The sequence below is a fragment of the Monodon monoceros genome, unplaced genomic scaffold, assembly GCF_005190385.1.
Source record: "Monodon monoceros isolate NGI ecotype Baffin Bay Population unplaced genomic scaffold, NGI_Narwhal_1 Super_Scaffold_9, whole genome shotgun sequence".
NCBI lineage: Eukaryota > Metazoa > Chordata > Mammalia > Artiodactyla > Monodontidae > Monodon > Monodon monoceros.
This window is the reverse complement of record NW_021703786.1, coordinates 50257385-50282081: the sequence shown is the minus strand read 5'-3', so window position 1 is coordinate 50282081 and position 24697 is coordinate 50257385. Positions and strand designations below refer to the sequence as shown.

Genomic DNA, 24697 nt, shown 5'->3' with positions numbered 1-24697 from the left:
GAACTGATATCCAGAGAATACTTTGACCTAATAAGAAAACTTATAACAATGTAAAATTTTCTTCAAAGATATTTTTATTTCTAAAATTTTTATTTATGTATTTATTATTTATTTATTTTGGATGCTCTGGCTTTTTTAAAAATAAATTTATTTATTTTATTTATTTTATTTTTGGCTGCGTTGGGTCTTTGTTGCTGCATGCAGGCTTTCTCTAGTTGCAGTGAGCAGGGGCTACTCTTTGTTGCGGTGCATGGACTTCTCATTGCGGTGGCTTCTCTTGTTGCACAGCACGGGCTCCAGGCGCGCGGGCTTCAGTAGTTGTGGCATGTGGGCTCAGTAACTGTGGCCTGCGGGCTCTAGAGTGCAGGTTCAGTAGTCGTGGTGCACGGGCTTAGTTGCTCCATAGTATGTGGGATCTTCCCGGACCAGGGCTCAAACCCGTGTCCCTTGCATTGGCAGGCAGATTCTTAACCACTGTGCCACTAGGGAAGTCCCTGCATTGGTTTTTAGTTGCGACATGCGGGATCTTCGCTGCAGCACGTGGGATCTTTTTTTAGTTGCGACATATGGCCTCTTAGTTGTGGCATGAGGACTTCTTTAGTTGCAGTATGCGGACTAATTGAGGCATGTGAACTCTTAGTTGCGGCATGCATGCGGGATCTAGTTCCCTGACCAGGGATTGAACCCAGGCCCCCTGCACTGGGAGCCCAGAGTCTCACCCACTGGACCACCAGCGAAGCCCCCAAAGATATTTTTAAAGTGAATGCAATTCCAATCAAAATACCATGAGGAGTGCTCGTTTTTGGCAGCACATATAGTGAAAACTGGAACAATGGAGAGAAGATTAGCATGACCCCTGCTCAAGGATGATGTGCAAATTTGTGATATGTTCCATATTTTTACTGTATATTTGAAAGTTGCTAAGAGAGTAAATCTCAAAAGTTCTCATCACAAGAAAAAGAAATTTGTAACTGTGTGTGGTAATGGATGTTATCTAGACTTATTGTTGTGATCATTTCACAATATATCTATATATCTAATCATTATATTGTATACCTAAAACTAATATGCTGTATGTTAATTATATCTCAATAAAAAAAATACCATGAGGATTTTTTTTTTGGGAGGAGGAGTGGGATTTAAAATTATTCTGAAGTTTGCATAAAGCATAACTAGGTAGAAAAAGCCAAAGGTATATTGCAATAAAATATATAAAGGAATGTGTGTAAACTCACATCACTAGTATTAAAACACATTACAAAGCTAGAGTAACTAAAACGACAAAGTTATGTTTCAAGAATAGACAAACATAAAACAAAAAAAATTCCTAGAAACACATGCTAGGATGCATCTATATCTATCTATACAGATAGATTCTAGTATAGTGTATACATATATCTAGTGTATGATGAAGCTTAACTTTTAGTTAAGTAGAAACAGAATAAATTATTCAATAAATGATGCTATTTTATAAACTATTTTGAAAAAATTAAGTTACATCTCTATCTCACATCATTCAGCAAAATAAATTCAGATAAAAGTTTTAATAATAATTTTTCAAAAAGTAAAATAATGAGAAGAAAATATGATTATTCATTTGGTTTGAGGTTAGGAAGACTTTTTAAAACATAAAAACAAATTTCATAAAGGGAAAACAGAAGATTTGGCTACACAAAATTTTAAATCATTTACATTTGAGAAAGATTCCATAAATAATGGAAGGTAAGTGACAAACTGTATAAAATACTTTGAATATAAATGATTGAAAAGGGTTCCAACCCTTGCTAGGAAGGCCTTTTCAAAAAAAAAAAACAGTAAGTGAAAAATATTCCAATAAAAAACAGGCAAAGGATATGAGAAGGTAACTCCTTAAGAAGACATAAACATGTCAATGCTCAAAAGTACCTGAGAATTCCTCTTTTAAACATTTTCAAAATCAGTTTATTAATTTTAGTGGTAATTCTCCTTATTTCAAAGACCCATGTTATTTTTGACCTTAAAAAGGAATAACTCAACTTGCTCACTGTATTTATTGTTTACTGGAAAAAATGTTTACTATTCTTGACTCCAAGTGTTATTCTGGCTATTTAAATTAAAAAACAAAAAAACGAACACAACACTGTAAATCAACGATACACCAATAAAAATTAACTTAAAAAAATCAAAGTGAGACTTAAAGTCTGAAGGTTTGCCACCTTTAAGGATATTCAAAAGATTGATTCATGGATTCCAGAAAGCAGAGGTCCCAAAACTCTGGTGGTAGAAATAGCACTAATATACACATGCACAAATTTCTAAATTAGCTGGTGCAGGAATTCTGCTTCCAATATGACTAAGTAAGTTCCTACTGGATTAAACTTCCTGTGAATAACAATGATAAACTCAGGGTAAAATTATAAAAACAAATACCCAAAGGCACTAGAGAATGAACCAAACTAGGCAGATCTGTGAGGGATACTGACACTCAGAAGAAGGAGCTGGGACAGCTGGTGGCACCATACAGCACAGCTAAAACTCTGCTGAAAAATCCAGTCTTTAATAGCCTGAAGAAACAAAGGACAAAATTCATGACAATCACAGCTGCTAAAAAGCAAGGGAGGAAATCCCATAAAGGGGGTAGCCATAGAGAGAGGAAGCCCCATATTCTGTGTATACACAATACTCAAATTCATGGCTGAGTTCTGAATCATGCATGTGTAGATTAAATGTAAAAAACAAACAAACAAACAAAACCCAGACAAACGGAATGGATGTTTGACCTACTGCAGTTTGAGTCCAACCAACTGAAAAGCCTGATACACTAAAGCATCAACCCTCTCTGCAGGAATAAAACAAAATCCACACGACATTTACAATTCCAGGATAAAACCCCAAATTACTCAATATACAAAGAACCAGGAAAATGTGAACTACTCTTTTTAAAAAAAATTTTTTATTGAAGCATACTTGATGTATAACTTATAGGTATACAATATAGTGATTCACAATTTGTAATGGTTATACTCCATTTTATAATTATTATAAAATACTGGCTATATTCCCCTTGTTGTACAATATATCCTTGTAGCTTACTTTATACCTAATAGTTTGTACCTCCTAATCTCCTACCCCTATATCGCCCCCCTTCCCTCTTCCCACTGGTAACGATTTGTCTGTTCTCTGTATCTGTGAGTCTGCTGCTTTTTTGTTATATTCACTAGTTTTGTTTGTTTGTTTTTGTTTTTGGCCATGCCACACGGCATGCAGGATCTTAGTTCCCCAACCTGGGATCAAACCTGTGCCCCCTGCAGTGGAAGCCCAGAGTCTTAACCATTGGACTGCCAGGGAAATCCTGTGGTAGTTTTTAGCTTCCACATATAAGTGATGTCATACAGTATTTAATGTGACCTATTCTTTTTTTTTTTTTTCGTGGTACGCGGGCCTCTCACCACCGTGGCCTCTCCCGCCACGGAGCACAGGCTCCGGATGCGCAGGCCCAGCGGCCACGGCCCACAGGCCCAGCCGCTCCGCGGCACGCAGGATCCCCCCAGACTGGGGCACGAACCCGCGCCCCCTGCACTGGCAGGAGGACTCTCAACCACTGCGCCACCAGGGAAGCCCAATGTGACCTATTCTTAAGAGAAAAGACAGTAAATGGAGATCACCTCTGAAATGACACAAATGTTAGAATTAACAGCGAGATTATGGAAAAAGTTACTATAATGATTATGGAAAAAGTTACTATATATTATGGAAAAAGTTACTATAATGATTATGGAAAAAGTTACTAAAACTATGGAAAAAGTTACTAATATGGAAAAAGTTACAGTGAGAAAAAGGAAAATGACTGAAATAAATGAAAAGATAGGAAATCTCAGCAGAGAAACAGAAACTATGAAAAAGAACCAAATGTAAAGTCTAGGACTGAAAAAACAAAAACAAAACAAAAACAAAAGCAAACAAAACAAACCCAATAATCTAATATCTGAAGTAAGAAAGTCGCTGGATGTGCTTAAAAGGAAATGGAGGGGCTTCCCTCATGGTGCAGTGGTTAAGAATTCTCCTGCCAATGCAGGGGACATGGGTTTGAGCCCTGGTCCGGGAAGATCCCACATGCCGCAGAGCAACTAAGCCTGTGCGCCACAGCTACTGAGCCTGCGCTCTAGAGCCTGAGAGCCACAACTACTGAGCCCACGTGCCACAACTACTGAAGCCCACACACCTAGAGCCTGTGCTCCGCAACAAAAGAAGCCACCACAATAAGAAGCCCGTGCACCACAACAAAGAGTAGCCCCCGCTCGCCACAACTAGAGAAAGCTTGTGCGCAGCAATGAAGACCCAATGCAGCCAAAAAAAGGTTTCAAAAAAAAAAAGGAAATGGAGATGACAAAGAAGTGAGTAAATCTGAAGTCAGAATAGAAATCATCCAATCTAAACAAGAGGAAAAAAAGAAAAATTAATAAAGCCCCTGATTTGGGTGACAATAGGCCTAACATACATGTAATTGAATCCCAGAAGGAGAAGAGACTGGAGCAGAAAAAATTAACTTCAGTAATAATGTCTGAAAGTCCCCCAAATTTGGTGAAAGACAATCTGTAGATTCAAGAGCACAGTGAACCCCAAGCAGGCTAAATACAAAGAAAATCATGCCTAGAATATCATAGTCAAACTACTGAATACCAGATTATAGAGAAAATATAGAAAGCAGCCAGAGAAAAATGACCCATCACATATACAGAACAACAGTTTGAACAAGGGCTGATTGATGTCTTACCAGAAACTATACAGGCCATAAGACAATGGATGAACATATTTAAAGTACTGAAAATTTTCTACATCCAGTGAAGAGATCTTTAAAGAAGGAAGTGAAATAGAGACATTTTCTGATAAAAGAATACTAAGGGAATTTTAGCAGATATGCCTTACAAGAAAAGCCAAAAGCTCTTCAAGCCAGAGGAAAACAATACCACTTGTATACTTGGCTCTTCACAAAGAAATGGTAAATACCTGGGTAAATACAAACAACAATTTTTCTACCCTTTTAAATTAAAAAAGATATATAGATTTGTTTAATGCAAAATTATAACATTTTACAAACTGGATATCCCCATTCCAATGAATGAGGCTGGTTCCTTACCTAACACCATATATAAAAATTAACTCAAAATGGGTCAAAGATCTAAACTTATGAGCTATAAAACTATAAACTCTTAAACTATAAAACTCTTAGAATAAAACAGGAGGAAATCTTTATGACACTGGATTTTGTAATGATTTCCTGCATATGACACCAAAAGCACATTCAACAAAAGAAAAAATAGATTAAATGGTAAATTTTATTATCTATCTATCTATCTATCTACCTATCTATTATATATATCCAGCAGCTTGCAGGATCTTAGTTCTCTGACCAGGGACTGAACCCGGGCCCCCAGCAGTGAAAGCATGGAGTCCCAACCACTGGACCGCCACAGAATTCCCAATGTTACATATATTTTACCACAGATACACAAACAACACCTTATCAACACAAGGATTTAGCATTATTTCAAATGTTTGCTAATATTAAGTTAGTAGAAATAAAATTTGCATGTCTTTGAAGTAAAAATCCAAAGACCAAAAACAACCCCATAACACTGTCATGTGGAGCTTATAATGTATACAGTATATTATATACATATGTATGTTATAGTATATGGTATACACCATATAACAACTATAATAATAAAAGAGCAATGGGTAACTGGAACTGTATGGTTGCAAGATTTCTACATTTTATGTGAAGTGGTACAATAGCAACTCTAAGTAGTCTGAAAAGTTAAGGATGTATTAAATATACTATAATCTACAGAGCCACCACTAAAAAACTGCAAACAAATAGTTAAAATGCCAATAAATAATTTAAAATGGAATTCTAAGAGAAAAATCATATAATCTAAAAGAAGTCAGGAAAGTAGGTGCAAAAGGAAGATACAAAATGGAGGAAAAGAAAAAAAGAAGGAACAAAAAATCAGAAGGGACAAAACAGAAAACAACTAACAAAATTGTAAACCTAAATTCAACCACAGGGATAATTACATTAACTGTTAATAAACTAAATACTTCACTTGAAAGGAGGAGATTGTCAGTATGGATTGAAAAGTAAGACCCAGCTACATGCTGTCAATAAGAGACACATTTTACATATAAAGATACAGACTGGTTAAAAGCAAATGGATGGGAAAAGATACACCATGCAAATAATAAACATAAGAAGACTGGAGGGACTTTCCTGGTGGTGCAGTGGATAAGACTCCGCACTCCCAATGCAGGGGGCCTGGGTCTGATCCCTGGTCAGGGAACTAGATCTCACATGCATGCCACAAGTAAGAGTTCGCATGCCACAACTAAGGATCCCGCCTGCCGCAACTAAGGAGCCCACGTGCTGCAACTAAGGAACCGGCAAGCCACAACTAAGGAGCCTGCGAGCCTGAACTAAGGAGCCTGCTTTCTGCAACTAAGACCCGGTGCAACCAAATAAACAAATACTTTTTAAAAAATGATTGAAAGAAGACTGGAGTGGCTATATTAATATCAGAAAGAAATTAATTTCAAGGCAAAGTATTATCAGAGATGAAAGAGGGGCATTTCACAATGATAAGATGGTCAATTCATCAGGAAGATATAACAGTCATATCGGTGTATGTGCCTAGTAAGAGACCTGCAAAATACAGGAAACAAAAACTGACAGAGTTAAAGGGAAGAACAGAAAATCCACAATCATATTTGGAGATTTCAACATTCCCCTCTCAGAAATTTTTAAATTAATTAATTAATTAATTAATGGCTGCATTGGATCTTTATTGTGGCGAGCAGAGGCTACTCTTCGTTGCGGTGAGCAGGCTTCTCATTGCAGTGGCTTTTCCTGTTGCGGAGCATGGGCTCTAGATGCGTGGGCTTCAATAGTCGCAGCACGCAGGCCCTAGAGGGCGTGGGCTTCAGTAGTTGTGGTGTCTGGGCTCAGCAGTTGAGGCAGGTGGGCTCAGTAGTTGTGGCTCGCGGGCTCTAGAGCACAGGCTCAGTAGTTGTGGCGCACAGGCTTAGTTGCTCCACGGCATGTGGGATCTTCCTGGACCAGGGATCAAACCCATGTCCCCTGCATTGGCAGGCAGATTCTTAACCACTGCGCCACCAGGGAAGTACCTCCTCTCAAAAATTAATAGAGCACCTAGACAAAATATTAGTAAAGACATAGAGGATCTCAACACTATCAACCACTTCAACCTAATTGATATTTAAAAAACACTATGGCCAACATACAGAATACATTCTTTCCATTGTACACAGTTATGGTCTTCAACATAGATACGTGCTAAGCCATAAAACAAGTTTCAATAAATTTTAAAAGGACTGAAATAATGCCAAGTATGCTCTCTGATCACAATGGAATTAAATTAGGAATCAGTAACAATAAGATATCCAGGAAAACCGCAAATATTTGGAAATTAAACCACACACGTCTGAATAATCCATATGTCACTACATACAGATCCTACAGACATCAAAATAATAGCAAGACATTATTATGAACCATTTTATGCCAACAAGTTTGCCAACTTAGATTTAACACCAATATTGGTGGCACAGTGGTTAAGAATCCACCTGCCAATGCAGGGGACAAGGGTTCAAGCCCTGGTCCAGGAAGATCCCACATGCCACGGAGCAACTAAGCCTGTGCGCTGCAACTACTGAGCCTGTGAGTCACAACTACTGAGCCTGTGCACCACAACTACTGAAGCCTGCGTGCCTAGAGAGCCCGTGCTCCGCAACAAGAGAAGCCACCGCAATGAGAAGCCCGTGTACCACAACGAAGAGTAGCCCCTGCTTGCTGCAACTAGAGAAAGCCCGCGCACAGCAACGAAGACCCAACACAGCCAAAAATAAATAAATAAATAAATTTATTAAAAAAAAGAAAACCCACCAATATTACACAAACTCTTTTGGAAAATGGAGGAGAAAGAGGAGATTAAACTTCCCAAGCCATTCAATGAGGTCAGCATAACTCTAATTCCAAAACCTGACAAGATACAACATCATAAATATTCCTCATGAACACAGACAAACATCCTTACCAAAATATTGGCAAATCCAATACAGCAAATAGGGTTTATTCAAGTAATGCAATGTTGTTTAAACATTTAAAAATCAATCAGTGACTCATAAAACTTAACAATAAGAAAACAAACAACCAAATTAAAAAATGGGCAAAAAATCTGGATAGCTCAATGAACTAAATATACAGATGGCAAACATATGAAAAGATGCTCAACATCATAAATCATTAAAAAATTGCAAATTAAAACAATAACGAGCTACCAGTACACACCTATTAGAATGGCTAAAATCTAAAACACGGACAACACCAAATGCTGGTGAGGCTGTGAAGCAACAGGAACTTTCATTCATTGCTGGCAGGAGGCAAAATGGTACAGCTATATTGAAGGCAGCTGGGCAGTGTCGTACAAAGCTACACATAGTCTTACCATATGATCTAGCAATTGTAGTTCTTCGTATCTACCTAAATGAGGTGAAAACTTACCTCCACATAAAAATGTTTATAGTGGCTTTATTCATAATTGCCAAAACTTGTAAGCAACCGAGATGTTCAGTAGGTGAATGGATAAACAAACTGTGGTATATCCATACCATGAATATTATTCAGGAATAAAAATAAATATCATTATTTCATGCCATGGAATATTATTCAGGAATAAAAAGAAATGAGTTATCACGCCATAAAAACAACCTTAAATGTATAGTTAAGTGAAAGAAGACAATCTGAAAAGGCTAAATGTGATTCCAAAGCTTGTATGATTCTAGCTGTATGACACTCTAGAAAAGGCAAAACTATAGAGACAGAAATAAGACCAGTGGTTGCCAGGGGCTAGAAGATCGAGGGAGGGAAGAACAGGTGGAGCACAGAGTATCTTTAGTATCAGACAGGGTATCTTGTGTCTGATACTATAATGGTAGATACGTGCCATTAAATATAGTCAAAACCCACAGAATGTACAACACAAAGAGTAAACCCTAATGTAAGTAATGTAAATAATGTACACCCTAATGGACTGTAGTTAATAATAATGTACCAATATTTGCTCATCAGTTGTAACAAACGGGCTACACTAATACAAAATGTTAATAATAGGAGAAACGGCTGTGGGGAGGGGTGGCGGGGGACAGCTTGGGTTTTCAAGCTCTCATAAAGTAATAGCCATAAAACAAAAACATGATAAATTAGATTGCATCAAAATTAAAAACTTCTGTTCAGCAAGACACTGTTAGGAAAACAAACAGGCAAGCCATGTACTGAGTGAAAACATTCACAAAACATATATATTTGACAAAGTACTTGTGTCCAGAATACATAAAGAAATCTTATAACTCAATAACAAGAAAACAAACAACTCAAAGAAAATGGGCAACAGATCTAAAACAGACCCTTCACAAAGAAGATATACAGATGGCCAGTAAGGACATGAAAAACTATGTAAATTCTATATTAGTCATCAGGGAAATGCAAATTAAAAACCAAAATGATGTACCGCCCTCCTCCCCCAAATGAGGACGTGGAGCAACTGGAACTCTTGTACATTGCTGGAGTGTAATATGGTGCAATCACCTTTGGAAAAAGATCTCGCAGTCTCCAATAAAAAGCATCCATATATCCTATGACTCAGCAATTCCAATCCTAGGCATTTACTCAAGAGAAAACACATGTCCACAAAAAGGTTTGTGTACAACTATTCATAGCAACTTTATATTCATAATAGCACGAAACTGGAAATAGTCATCAATCCATCAATCAGAGAATGGGTAACTGTGATATATTCATAAAATGGAAAACTACTCAGCAACGAAAAGGAATAAACTGCTGATAAATGTAACAACATGGAGGAATGTCAAAAACTTTATACTGAATGAAAGAAGCCCTACTCAAAAGAGTATATGCTATATGATTCCATTTTTATGAAGTTCTGAAAAAGGCAAATCTCATCTACGGTGGAAAAAAAAAATCAAGACAGGGACTGCCTCTGGGGGTAAAGGTGGAGATAAGGGAGCATAATAGTAAGACTCTAAACTTTGATAGGTTTTGGGTTACAGAGGTACATGCATTTGCCAGAACCTAGCAAAGGTATACTTACTGTTTGTCCCTATCACTGTATGTAAATTTTACCTCAAAAGAAAAAAGCCATCAACAAATATTGAACTCTAGTTAATGATACATATTCATGCTGAAGGATTTAGAGAAAGTGTATTGACGACATAGACCAAAAAGAAACATGATGGATGGAGAGATGGATGGAGAGACAGATACATGACAAAGCAAGTAGCGTTAAGATGAGGATGACAGAATCCAGATGCTGAGGGTAAGTGAGCTCACTGTAAAATTCTTTCAACTTTGCAGTATAATAAAATGTTGGAAATCAATTATATCACTAGAAAATAAAAAGACAATGTATATTTGGATGCAGTGGACGTGGCTGTTTGGATGAACGAAAGAGAATCCATCTTTATCCTTGTTGCCTTCACTAAATGTTTGTCTCCGTAGCTATTAAGGAAAACGGGGTGTCAGAATGCTGGTTTCGCCACCTAATAGAAGTCTTCAGCTGCTTGTGTCATAACATTGGCTCTGATATAATTCTTCAGATTTGAAAGACTAGAGATGTTGAAAATGTAGAGGCAGTTTCAATACCCAGAAGGCAGGGCTGGGAACTGAGACTTATAAATTTGGCTCTGGCACCCGGTGGGGAGGGGGCAATGACTGAGCTAGGTCAGAGGTGGCCAGTCACAGAGACCCTCGCCAGCTCCAGCAGTTCTCTGTCTGGATGTCGGCCCCACATACTGGCTTAAAACCTCAAGAAACTAGAAGATCTCACCAGTGGGATCAGCCAGAGCAGCTGAAACACGTCCCTGTAAACAATAAATGTTTATCTGGGCAGATAACCTGGCAGATAGCCGCGTCCTGATCTTAGGCAACTTGAAACCCCACAACGGGAGGCTGAGCACAGAGGGGCCCTTTGCCTTTGCCACACGGATAGGAAGGCAGAGATGGAAGGTGGACCTGGCTCCTACTACAAGAGAGGCGGCAGGAAGCCACTCTGCAAGTGCCAGCTTCTCTCCTGGGCGATGGCCAGATTCCCTTAAACACAGAGGGTGGGGACAGAGAAGTCAAGTGAGCCAACACTAAACAGTGCCACCGCACGAAGCTGGCTGTTACACCACAGCCCTGAAGGTATTGAGGGGCTCTGGCGTGTTGGCTGCGGCCACAGGAACCACACTGGCTGAGGGCTTCCCCAGGCCTGGGTGGGAGGCTCATCACTGACTCCGGCCACACACAGGCTCAGTCGCCACCTCGGTCAGTGGCGAACAGCTGCTGAGAGAGGAGGGGCAGACCCAGGGATGCTGTGCTCTGCACAGCAACATCTGACACTTTAGGAGACTCCAGACAAGACTCGTAAGAACCCTATGGCTTAGACCTCACGGAGGTACCAGAAGAAAGGGTTGTACAGGGAAAGAGGCAGCTGGAAGAAAGGAATGGAGGTATGCTGATGGCACAGAGAGGCCCTTCACTGACAACTGTCTCTGCGAACAATTTTACTACCAGTTCTGAAAACCCCACGCCCTAACTGAGGGATTAAATCTTGGCACTGGTTATTCCTCCCATTTATATGCCTCTGCCCACACTGCTCTTGGGACGGCAGAGGACAGGGAAGTGGAACTCACAGTTTGCCTAAAGGGAAAGTTCAGCTCTTGTTCAGCAGATTATGGTTGAGTTCTCTTTCAGGGAAGAGAACGAGATAGTTTAACAAAGGTTCTTTGCTCTGAAAGAGTACCACGTTAAGCCCAGAAGAACAATAAGGGTGTGGATCTGGGATGGAGCCTGATGGAGAAGTGTACGAGTGTGTGTGAGAGTGTGTGTGTGTGTGTGTGTGTGTGTGAGATAATGTTTTTTTTTTTTTTTCCAGGGGTTGGGGGAGGATGCCAATCCATTCTTTAGACTTCATTCGCACTTATAGCTGCTTTATAATCATTTCCTGAAAACACAGTAGGAAGAGAGTGGTATTTGCTCACCCCACCCTCCATCTAACACTGCCCCAGCAATCCAACTATGTGCTTTAAACTGAGAAGAGGCCAGTTTTTTGCCTTTGGCAGCACTGAAGGCCAGACATTACCAGCACTCCTGTGAACAGCTCAAGGATCCACCCAAAGAAGACTGCACACACTGAAATCCAAGAGGACTATCATTTCCAGCACAACAACCCAGGAGAGAAAGAGGAGAGCTGAGGAAGCTGGGTGGGACAGTTGGGACACTTCTAAGTTCTGACACCAGAACACCCAAGTGGTTAGCATAGGAATTTTGGTAGAGTGGTGATAGATCAATTCTAGGGTGGGAAAGCCCAAATGCTATAATAAAAAAAGTTATCTGTATACAAGGAGAGAGATGAGAATGAGGGTGGGGTGTAGGCTAGAGGGTAGTAAGGTGGAGGAAGCATATTTAGAGAACTGGGTAGCTGCTGAGCTAGTCCAATTCTGAATACACAGGAGACGTTCCAGCCTCTTTTCAGGAGAGGCTGATGCAGAGTGGTTATGTGCAGGCCAGGACAAACAGGTTCCATTTCTGGTCTAGAAGTTGACTGGAGGGCTCCTCTGCAAGACAGTCGTAATAAAATGTTGATACACAGACACCACAAACCTACTGCTCCTGGCTATCCAAGGCCAAAGGCATCTTCTTCCAGAAGAGCTGTGTGATAGCCTCTAAGCTCTAAGACACCCAATTTTATTTACTGAGTTTTCCTGTTTACTCTGAGAAGATCTGCAGATCTCCCTAGGGAGTCTTTAGAGAGATGCTAAGGAGGGGAGCAGGGAGACCGTTGTGAACAGTACTAAGGACACAACTCTTTTACACCCTAACATTACTTCTTACCTGGCAGGAAAGAGAGAATGGACATGGAAAGGGAGTTCCCTAGTTTGTTCAATTAATTAACTATTTAATTAGTTAGTTCTAGTATTCATTCTTTATTTTTTGTTTCTCATGTGCAGGATTCTCTTGGACTCTCGACCCTCGTGGAAAATGGAATTGGAAGTATGACAATTATTGGCATCTGAAAGCACTTTCTGTTGTTTTTCCCATGAGAATAGCATCAGAGTGATGAACAAGGTATAAATGCTTTAAAATAATCAATATTTTCATTTAGAAAGGAAATTTCTTTGAAAACAGTTGACCCATTTTCGGTACCACAGTCTCTGTTTATATGAAAATAAGAAGAGGCAGAAGGAGTTCCATTTCTGCCAGAGACAGTCTGTCTTTTGCTAATTTTTTGAAAGCAATAGGTTCTCTCTCTCTCTATGTATGTATGTATGTATGTATTTATTTATGGCTGCCTTGGGTCTTCGTTGTTGCGTGGGCTTTCTCTAGTTGCAGCAAGCGAGGGCTACTCTTCCTTGTGGTGCACGGGCTTCTCATTGCAGTGGCTTCTCTTGTTGTGGAACACGGGCTCTAGGCGCACGGGCTTCAGCAGTTGTGGCACGCAGGCTCAGCAGTTGTGGTGCGTGGCCTTTAGGGCACGCAGGCTTCAGTAGTTGTGGTGTGCGGGCTCTAGAGCGCAGGTTCAGTAGCTGTGGCGCACGGGCTTAGTTGCTCTGCGGCATGTGGGATCTTCCCAGACCAGGGCTCGAACCCGTGTCCCCTGCATTGGCAGGCGGATTCTTAACCACTGCACCAGCAGGGAAGTCCAGCAATAGGTTCTTTTTAAGTTCTGGAGCAAACTAGACACTTCCAAAAGGAAAACAGAGAAGGAGATAGGATCTGATGCTGCATGACTTGAGGCTGTCTCATATCCCAGAGAGAGAGAGAGACAGAGACAGAGACAGAGACAGAGAGAGCGTGTGCCTGGCGGGACCTACCCCCTCCTGGAGGCAGGCCTCTCTAGGCATGCTTTCCATATGTGCAGTCATCCTGAGCCCAAAGATGATTCAGGTACTACAAGGCCTCTGCAGGTGTCACCATTGCCCAATGTTTTAGAAAGGAAAGAAAATCTGGGAAAAGAATCTAAAAACTAGTGGATATATGTATATGTGTAACTGATTCACTTTGCTGTACAGCAGAAGCTAACACAACGTTGTAAATCAACTATACTCCAATAAAAGTTAATTAAAAAAAAAGAAGAAAATCTGAGGATGATTCTCTAGGGCTGTGCTGTCTAATACAACAGCCATTAACCACATGTGGCTATTTAAAATTAAATTTAAATTACCTAAAATTAAATATAATTAAAAATTTAGTTCCAATAAATAGAAAGACATCCAGGTTCATGGGCTGGAAAACTTAATATTGTTAAGATGACAGTACTACTCAAAGTGATCTTCAGATTCAGTGCAATCCCCATCAAAATCCCAATGGCATTTTTTGCAGGAACAGAAAAACAGATCCTAAAATTCGTATGGACTCTCAAAATAGCCAAAACAATTTTGAAAAAGAACAAAAATTGGAAGACTCACATTTCCCAGTTTCAAAACTTACTACAAAGCTACAGTAATCAAAACAGTGTGGTACTGGCATAAGGCCATAGAGACTAGTAGAACAGAACACAGAGCCCAGAAATAAACCTTCCTATATACCGTAAATCAATTTTTGACAAAGGTGCGAAGACCACTCAGTGGGGAGAGTCTTCAACAAATGGTGTTGGTAAGGTTGGATATACCCATGCAAGAGAATGAAGATGGAGCCTTATCTTACACCATATTAAAAAATTAACTCAGGGCTTCCCTGGTGGCGCAGTGGTTGAGAGTCCACCTGCTGATGCAGAGGACACGGGTTCGTGCCCTGGGCCGGGAAGATCCCACATGCCGCGGAGCGGCTGGGCCCGTGAGCCATGGCCGCTGAGCCCACGTGTCCAGAGCCTGTGCTCCGCAATGGGAGAGGCCACAACAGTGAGAGGCCCGCGTACCACAAAAAAAACAAAAAACAAAAAAACAAAAAAACCCCTCAAAATCGATCAAATACCTAGATGTAAGAGCTAAAACTAGAAAACTCTTACAGGAAAACACAGGGGGAAATCTTCATGACACTGGATTTGGCAATGATTTCTTGGATCTGACAGCAAATACATAGGCAAAAAATGTTTTAAATATAAAATGGACTTATCAAAATTGAAAACATTCATATACTAAATGACACCATCAAGAGAGTGAAAAGACAACGTACTGAATGGGAGAAAATATTTGTAAATCATTTATCTGCTAAGGAATTGATATCCAGAATATATAAAGAACCCCCTACAACTCAACAACAACAAAACAAGCTGATTCAAAAACGGGCAAATGACTGGAAAAGACATTTCTCCAAAGAAAATTGTCAAATGGCATAAGCACATTAAAAGATGCTCAACATCATTAGTCCCTAGGAAAATGCAAACCCAAACCACAATGATATACCCCTTCACACCTACTAGGATGGCTATTATCAAGAAAACCAGAAAAAAGAAAAAAAAGAGAATTTTGGTGAGGATGTAGAGAAACTGGAACCACTGTGCACTGCTGGTGGGCCTATAGTGTAGCTGCTGTGAAAAACAGTTTGGCGGTTCCTCAAAAGGTTAAACACAGAATTACCATATAATTCAGCAATTACACTCTTAGGTATACACTCAAGGAATTGAAAGCAAGGACTCAAACAGATACTTGTACACCACTAGTACACAAGGTTCATAGTAGCACTACTCACACTAGCCAAAAGGTGGAGCAACCCAAGTGTCCACCAACAGATGAATGATGAAAAAAGTGTGGTGTATGTATATATATATATATATATATATAACGTATATATATATATACGTTAGAATTATTCAGCCATAGAAAGGAACTAAATTCTGGCACAGACAACAACATGGATGAGTCTTGAAAACACTATGCTAAGTGAAATAAACCAGACACAAAAGGACAAATATTGTATGATTCAACCTATGTGAGGTACCTCGAATATGCAAATTCATGAGACAGAAGGTAGACTAGAGGTCACAAGGGGCTGGGGGGGTTTTTGAGAATTTCTTATTTAATGGATACAGAGTTCCTGTTTGCAATGATGAAAAAGTTCTAGAAATGGATGAGTGATGACTGTAGATCATTGTGAATGTACTTAAATGTTACTGAATTGTACAATTAAAAAATGGTTAAAACAGTAAGTTTTATGTTATGTATATTTTACCACAATTTCAAAAAATTAAAAAAAATCATTTCCTCAGGGGCACCAGCCACATTACAAGTGTCAATAGCTATATGTGGCTAGTTGGCTACCATACTAGACAGTGTAGAGTAGTACATTTTTATCACTGCAGAAAGTCCTATTGGACAGCACTGCTCTAGAGCTATATTAAGACCACCTGATCCTGTTTTCAGCCGAACCATCCTAAAAGCTGCCTCTAGCTGCCTTATCCCTTATTCCAGGGTACCACTAGCCTGCCTACTTCCTCTCTAACCACTGTAAACCCCCTTAGCAGTGTAAATTTGAAAGTTTACAGTACTATTTCACAAGTGCTATTTCATTTAATATTCAGTACTGATGGGGATGGTGGTGTTATTCCTTTTCCTTAGGCTTAAAAACTAAGGCCCACGGTTTTGTAAGTGGAGCTGGGATGCAAACGCTTGATTTTGAATTTTGTGTTCTTTCCACCTCTACAACACACTGCCTCTCAGAGGGTTTTGTCATTTTCACCAGCACTGACATCACCAAAAAGCATTCACTGAGCTGCACATGCTGATGTCCAGGAGGCTGTACAATGGTGGTCATCCTCTCCTTAGAAGTTTCCAACCTCAAATATGTTATATCCCCGAAGGCTTCCTTTTCCAACCTGCCCATTTTAATCAACAGTAGCTCAAATACTTCAGTTATTTAGCCTCAAAATTTTATAAAGATGTTCAATTCTTCCCTCCTTTACCCTACTTGTACTTTAGGAAAACCAAGTCATATTGTAATGCTGCTGCTGGTCTGAGCTAGATTCTCATCACCAGAATCTTAGATAACATACTGCCAACCGGCCTCTTGCTTTTACTGTTTCTCCCCTCCTAAACCCTGCCACCAGATTAGTCCTCTGTATCTCCAATTCTGTCATGTTATTCCCTAACATTATATTTTTTACATATTTTTTTTTAAATATAAGGAAGAATAAATGGCATGTAGGCAGCAGGGCAAAGACATTTAAGAAAATAAATGAACAATAAGATGTGTCTCCCATGAAACAAGTATAGTCCAGAATATGTTCATTTTGGGGGGGGTGAAAGTAAGAATGAGAACACACTGAGCTATTTTAGGAAGGTAATCTTAGTTCAACATCAGAAATGTATTAATGTATATTCCCATACTAACAGGTCAAAAAAGACATAACACATGATCATCAACAGATGAAGGAAAAATATTTACTACAATTTAACTCATTTATTTATGATGAAAGATAACCTCAGCAAACCAGGAATAGAAGGGAACATCCTTAACCTGATGAAAGACATTTATCAGCAATCTATGGCAAACAGCAGATTTAATGACACAAGATTAGAAGCACTGCTATTTAAGTCAGAAAAAAGTAAGGATTTCTGTTATTCTGTCATCTATCATTAGAACTAATGCTACTAGGGTTGGTAGATATAGCAATAGAAAAAATAGCACTTACGTTTATACCATTAATAGCCAACTAGAAAATATAATATTCAAAATAGCAATTAAAGCTGTGCAAAGGGGCTTCCCTGGTGGTGCAGTGGTTAAGAATCCGCCTGCCAATGCAGGGGACACGGCTTCAAGCCCTGGTCCAGGAAGATCCCACATGCCGCGGAGCAACTAAGCCCACGCGCCACAACTACTGAGCCTGCGTTCTAGAGCCCACGAGCCACAACTACTGAGCCCACGTGCCACAACTACTGAAGCCCACGTGCCTAGAGCCCGTGCTCCGCAACAAGACAAGCCACCGCAATGAGAAGTCCGTGCACCTCAACGAAGAGCAGCCCCCGCTCGCTGCAACTAGAGAAAGCCCGCGTGCAGCAATGAAAACACAACACAGACAAAAATAAATAAATAAATAGGAAAAAAAGACCCAAAGCAGCCAAAAATAAATAAAAAATAAATAAATTTAAAAAATCTTCAAAACCCCCCCAGATACACAGATATAATGAATTCAGGATAGTGATTACCTTTGGGGAAGGAAAAAGAGAAATGGGATCCAACAGGGATACAGAAGGAGCTCCCACTGTATCTATGATGTATTATTTCTTTTAAAGCTGGGTGGAATATACCCAGGTGTTTGTTAACTATTCTATTTTTATGTAAGAATCATTTCTTTAAAAAGAAAACCAAACAGCACTCCAAAGCCCTCTCCAGGCCGTGTGGGTCCTGGGGGCACAGGAGGGAGGCTGGGAGATCAGGAGAGGCAGGCAGGAGGCTCCCTCCAGGACAGGAGGAGGAGCAGGAGAGGGGGTGTGCCCCACCCACTCGAGCCTGGAAAGCCTGCTGGGCTCCCAGGTGGGGTCCCCTGCTCTCTGAGACCAGAGGAGGGAGGCATGCCTGGGACCCTTCTGTTCCTGGCCCCTTCTGTTAAGCCTAAGCCCCACCCCCCACACCTCCCAGGACCTTTTCCAGCCCTGTGGGTCCTAAGCCTAGGCCCTGCCCACCACCCAAACCTCACCCCTGCTTAGGCCCCACCCTCCACAGCCAAGGCCTTTTTCTCCTCTTTTTTACTACTGTGGTTCTGTTTTACCTTCTGGTTGTTGTTTCACCTATATTTTTATTTTTATATTCTTTCTAACATATTTGTTAGTTTCCTAATCTAATTTTATTTTTTACTTTGTTATTGTTCTCTCTTTTTATTGCTGCCCCACACGGCTCGTGGGATCTTGGTTCACAAGCTGGGGGTCAGGCCAAAGCTCCTGCGGTGGGAGCTCTGAGTCCGAACTACTGGACTAACAGAGAACCTCAGACCCCAGGGAATATTCATTGGAATGAGGTCTCCCAGAGGTCCTCACCTCAGCACCAAGACCCAGCTCTACCCAACAGCCTACAAACTCCAGTGTTGGAAGCCTCAGGCCAAACAACCAGTAAGACAGGAACACAGCCCCACTCATTAAAAAAAAAGAAGAGACGGCAAAAAAATATGTCACAGATGAAGGAGCAAGGTAAAAAACTACAAGACCAAATAAATGAAGGGGAAATAGATAATCTCCCTGAAAAAGAATTCAGAGTAATGATTGTAAAGATGATCCAGAATCTTGGAAATAAAATGGAGGCATGGATTGAGAAAATACAATAAATGTTTAACAAAGATCTAGAAGAACTAAAGAACAAACAAACAGAGACAAACAACACAATACCTGAAATGAAATGTACACTAGAAGGAATCAATAACAGAATAACTGAGGCAGAAGAACAAATAAGTGAGCTGGAAGACAAAATGGCGGAAATAACTGCCAAGGGCAGAATAAAGAAAAAGGATGAAAAGAACTGAAGACAATCTCAGAGACCTCTGGGACAACATTAAACACACTAACATTCGAATTGTAGGGGTCCCAAAAGAAGAAGAGAAAAAGAAAGGTCTGAGAAAGTATTTGAAGAGATTATAGTGGAAAACTTCCCTAACATGGGAAAGAAAATAGTCACCCAAGTCCAGGAAGCACAGAGAGTCCCATACAGGATAAACCCAAGGAGAAACACACCAAGACACATACTAATCAAACTAACAAATATTAAATTCAAAGAAAAAATATTAAAAGCAGCAAGGGAAAAACAAAAAATAACATACAAAGGAATCCCCATAAGGTTACCAGCTGATTTTTCAGCAGAAACTCTGCAGGCCAGAAGGGAGTGGCAGGATATACTTAAAGCGATGAAAGAGAAAAACCTACAACCAAGATTACTCTACCCAGCAAGGATCTCATTCAGATTCAACAGAGAAATCAAAAGCTTTTCAGACAGACAAAAGCTAAGAGAATTCACCACCACCAAACCAGCTTTACAACAAATGCTAAAGAAACTTCTAGGCAGGAAACACAAGAGAAGAAAAAGGCCCATAAAAACAAACCCAAAACAGTTAAGAAAATGGCAGTAGGAAAATACATATTGATAATAACCTTGAATGTAAATGGATTAAATGCCCCAACCAAAAGACACAGACTGGCTGAATGGATACAAAAACAAGACACATATATACGCTGTCTACAAGAGACCCACTTCAGACTTAGGGACACATACAGACTGAAAGTGAAGGGATGGAAAAAGATATTCCATGCAAATGGAAATCAAAAGAAAGCTGGAGTAGCAATACTCATATCAGATAAAATATACTTTAAAATAAAGACTGTTATAAGAGACAAGGAAGGACACTACATAAAGATCAAGGGATCAATCCAAGAAGAAGATATAACAATTATAAATGTTTATGCACCCAACACAGGAGCACCTCAATATATAAGGCAAATGCTAACAGCCATGAAAGGGGAAATCAACAGTAACACAATAATAGTAGGGGACTTTAACGCCCCACTTACACGAATGGACAGATCATCCAAACAGAAAATAAATAAGGAAACACAAGCTTTAAATGACACAGTAGACCAGATAGATTCAATTGATATTTATAGAACACTCCACCCAAAAATGGCAGAATACACTTTCTTCTGAGGTGCACACCAAACATTCTCCAGGATAGATCACATCTTGGGTCACAAATCAAGCCTCGGAAAGTTTAAGAAAACTGAAATTGTATCAAGCATCTTTTCTGACCATGATGCTATGAGACTGGAAATCAATTACAGTAAAAAAAAAAAAAAAACTGTGAAAAGCACAAATACATGGAAGCTAAACAGTGCGCTACTAAATAACCAAGAGATCACTGAAGAAATCCAAGAAGAAATTAAAAAATACACAGAAACAAATGACAACGAAAACACGACAATCCAAAGCCTATGGGATGCAGCAAAACCAGTTCTAAGAGGGAAGTTTATAGCAATTCAATCTCACCTCAAGAAACAAGAAAAATCTCAAATAAACAATCTAACCCTACACCTAAAGCAACTAGAGAAAGAAGAACAAGGAAAACCCAAAGTCAGTAGAAGGAAAGAAATCATAAAGATCAGAGCAGAAATAAATGAAATAGAAACGAAGAAAACAATAGTAAAGATCAATAAAACTAAAAGCTGTTTTTTTGAGAAGATAAAGAAAATTGATAAACCCTTAGCCAGACTCATCAAGAAAAAAAGGGAGGGCTTCCCTGGTGGCGCAGTGGTTGAGAGTCCGCCTGCCGATGCAGGGGACACGGGTTTGTGCCCCGGTCCAGGAGGATCCCACATGCCACGGAGTGGCTAGGCCCGTGAGCCATGGCTGCTGAGCCTGCGCATCCGGAGCCTATGCTCCGCAACAGGAGAGGCCACGACAGTGAGAGGCCCGTGTACCACAGAAAAAGAAAAAAAGGGAGAGGACACAAATCAATAAAATTAGAAATGAAAAAGGAGAAATCACAACTGACACTGCGGAACTACAGAGGATTATAAGAGACTACTACAAACAACTACACGTCAATAAAATGGACAACCATGAAGAAACAAATTCTTGGAAAGGTACAATTTTCCAAGACTGAACCAGGAAGAATTAGAAAATATAAACAGACCTGTCACAAATAATAAAATTGAAACTGTAATTAAAATCTTCCAACAAACAAAAGTCCAGGACCAGACAGCTTCACAGGCCGATTCTATCAAACATTTAGAGAAGAGCTAACACCCATCCTTCTCAAACTCTTCCCAAAACTTGCAGAGGGAGGACCACTTCCAAATTCATTCTATGAAGCCACCATCACCCTCGATACCAAAACCAGAACAAGATATCACAAAAAGAGAAAATTATAGACCAATATCGCTGATGAGCATAGATGCAAAAATACTGAACAAAATACTAGCAAACAGAATCCAACAACATATCAAAAGATCCTATACCATGATCAAGTGGGATTTATCCCAGGGATGCAAGGATTCTATAGTATATGCAAATCAATCAATGTGATACACCACATTAACAAATTAATGAATAAAAAACATATGATCATCTTAATAGATGCAGAAAAAGCTTTTGACAAAATTCAACACCCATTTATGATAAAAACTCTCCAGAAAATGGGCATAGAGGGAACCTACCTCAACATAATAAAGGCCATATATGACATACCCACAGCAAGCATCATACTAAATGGTGAAAAACTGAAAGCATTTCCACCAAGATCAGGAACAAGACAAGGATGTCCACTCTTATTCAACATAGTTTTGGAAGTCCTAGCCATGGCAATCAGGGAAGAAAAAGAAATAAAAGGAATACAAATTGGAAAAGAAGAAGTAAAACTGTCCCTGTTGGCAGATGACATGATACTATACTTAGAAAATCCTAAAGATGCCACCACAAAACTATTAGAACTAATCAGTGAATTTGGTAAGGTTGCAGGATACAAAATTAAGGCACAGAAATCTCTGGCATTCCTATATACTAACAATGTAAAATCAGAAAGAGAAATTAAGGAAACAATCCCATTTACCATCACAACAAAAAGAATAAAATACCTAGGAATAAACCTACCTAAGGAGGTGAAAGACTCATACTCAGAAAACTATAAAACACTGATGAAAGAAATCAAAGATGACATAAACAGATGGAGAAATATACCATGTTCTTGGATTAGAAGAATCAATATTGTGAAAATGACTATACTACTCAAAGCAATCTACAGATTCAATGCAATCTGTAACAAACTACTAATGGCATTCTTCACAGAATCAGAACAAAAAAATTTACAACTCGTATGGAAACCCAAAGACCCTGAACAAGCAAAGCAATCTTGAGAAAGGAAAATGGAGCTGCAAGAATCAGTCGCCCCATCTTCAAACTATACTACAAAGCTACAGTAATCAAGACAGTATGGTACTGGCACAAAAACAGAAATATAGATCAATTGTACAGGACAGAAAGCCCAGAGATAAACCCACGCACATATGGTCACCTAATTTACAACAAAGGAGGCAAGAACATAAAATGGTGAAAAGACAGCCTCTTCAATAAGTGGTGCTGGGAAAACTGGACAGCTACATGTAAAAGAATGAAATTAGAAAACTACCTAACACCATACACAAAAATAAACTCCAAATGGATTAAAGACCTAAGTATAAGGCCAGACACTATAAAACTCTTAGAGGAAAACATGGGAAAAACACTCTTTGACATAAACCACAGCAAGATCTTTTTTGACCCATCTCCTAGAGTAATGAAAATAAAAACAAAAATAAACAAATGGCACCTAATTAAACTTAAAAGCTTTTGCACAGCAAAAGAAGCCATAAACAAGACAAAAAGACAACCCTCAGAATGGGAGAAAATATTTGCAAATGAAACAACGGACAAAGGATTAATCTCCAAAATACACATACAGCTCATGGAGCTCAGTATCAAAAAAACAAACAATTCAATTAAAAAATGGGCAGAAGACCTAAACAGACATTTCACCAAAGAAGACATAAAGATGGCCAAGAGGCAAATGAAAAGATGCTCAACATCACTAATTTTTAGAGAAATGCAAATCAAAACTACAATGAGGTATCACCTCACACCAGTCAGAATGGCCATTATCAAAAAATTTAGAAACAATAAATGCTGGAAAGGGTGTGGAGAAAAGGGAACCCTCTTGCACTGTTGGTGGGTATGTAAATTGATACAGCCACTATGGAGAACAGTTTGGAGGTTCCTTAAAAAACTAAAAATAGAACTACCATATGACCCAGCAATCCCACTACTGGGTTTATACCCTGAGAAAACCATAATTCAAAAAGAGACAGGTACCACAATGTTCACTGCAGCACTATTTACAATAGCCAGGACATGGAAGCAACCTAAGCGTCCATCATCAGATGAATGGATGAAGAAAATGTGGCACATATATACAATGCAATATTACTCAGCCATAAAAAGAAACGAAATTGAGTTATTTGTAGTGAGGTGGATGGACCTAGAGTCTGTCATACAGAGTGAAGTAAGTCAGAGACAGAAAAACAAATACCGTATGCTAATGCATATATATGGAATCTAAAAAAAAAAAAGTGGTACTGATGAACCTAGTGGCAGGGCAGGAATAAAGGGGTAGACATAGAGAATGGACCTGAGGACATGGATGGGGAAGGGGAAGCTGGGGCGAAGTGAGAGTAACATCAACATATATACACTACCAAATGTAAAAGAGTTAGCTAGTGGGAAGCAGCTGCATAGCACAGGGAGATCAGCTTGGTGCTCTGTGATGACCTAGAGGGGTGGGATAGGGAGGGTGGGAGGGAGGCTCAAGAGGGAGGGGATATGGGGATATATGTATGCATATGGCCGACTCACTTTGTTGTACAACAGAAACTAACACAGTATTGTGAAGCAATTATACTCCAATAAAGATTTAAAAAAACCCAAAACCAAAAAATGAACAACTGGGTAGAGATTAGGATCAATTATCAAGACAGTTCTAATTTGCACAAGGGTAGAGTTCAACCTCCGTCTATGGCCATCAGTGGCCCTAGGTCTTTCTACTTTAGGGAGGTAAAATTGTAGCTCGAAGTGGTTATGTGACTGACTAAATCAACTCCCACAATTAGTCTCTTATCAGATTGCCCTGCTTTATTTCCTTCA

At 39.5% G+C, this 24697-nt stretch overlaps 1 protein-coding gene and 1 non-coding gene across 4 annotated transcripts in view; one reads left to right on the top strand and one right to left on the bottom strand.

Annotated features, from left to right (window-relative positions):
* The window catches only part of SMG6 (SMG6 nonsense mediated mRNA decay factor), a 235198-nt gene that overhangs the window by 57099 nt on the left and 153402 nt on the right, over positions 1 to 24697 (bottom strand). The window lies entirely within an intron of this gene.
* LOC114889867 lies at positions 793 to 901 on the top strand. The gene has a single exon (XR_003792161.1). It is a non-coding gene; the product is annotated as a U6 spliceosomal RNA (small nuclear RNA).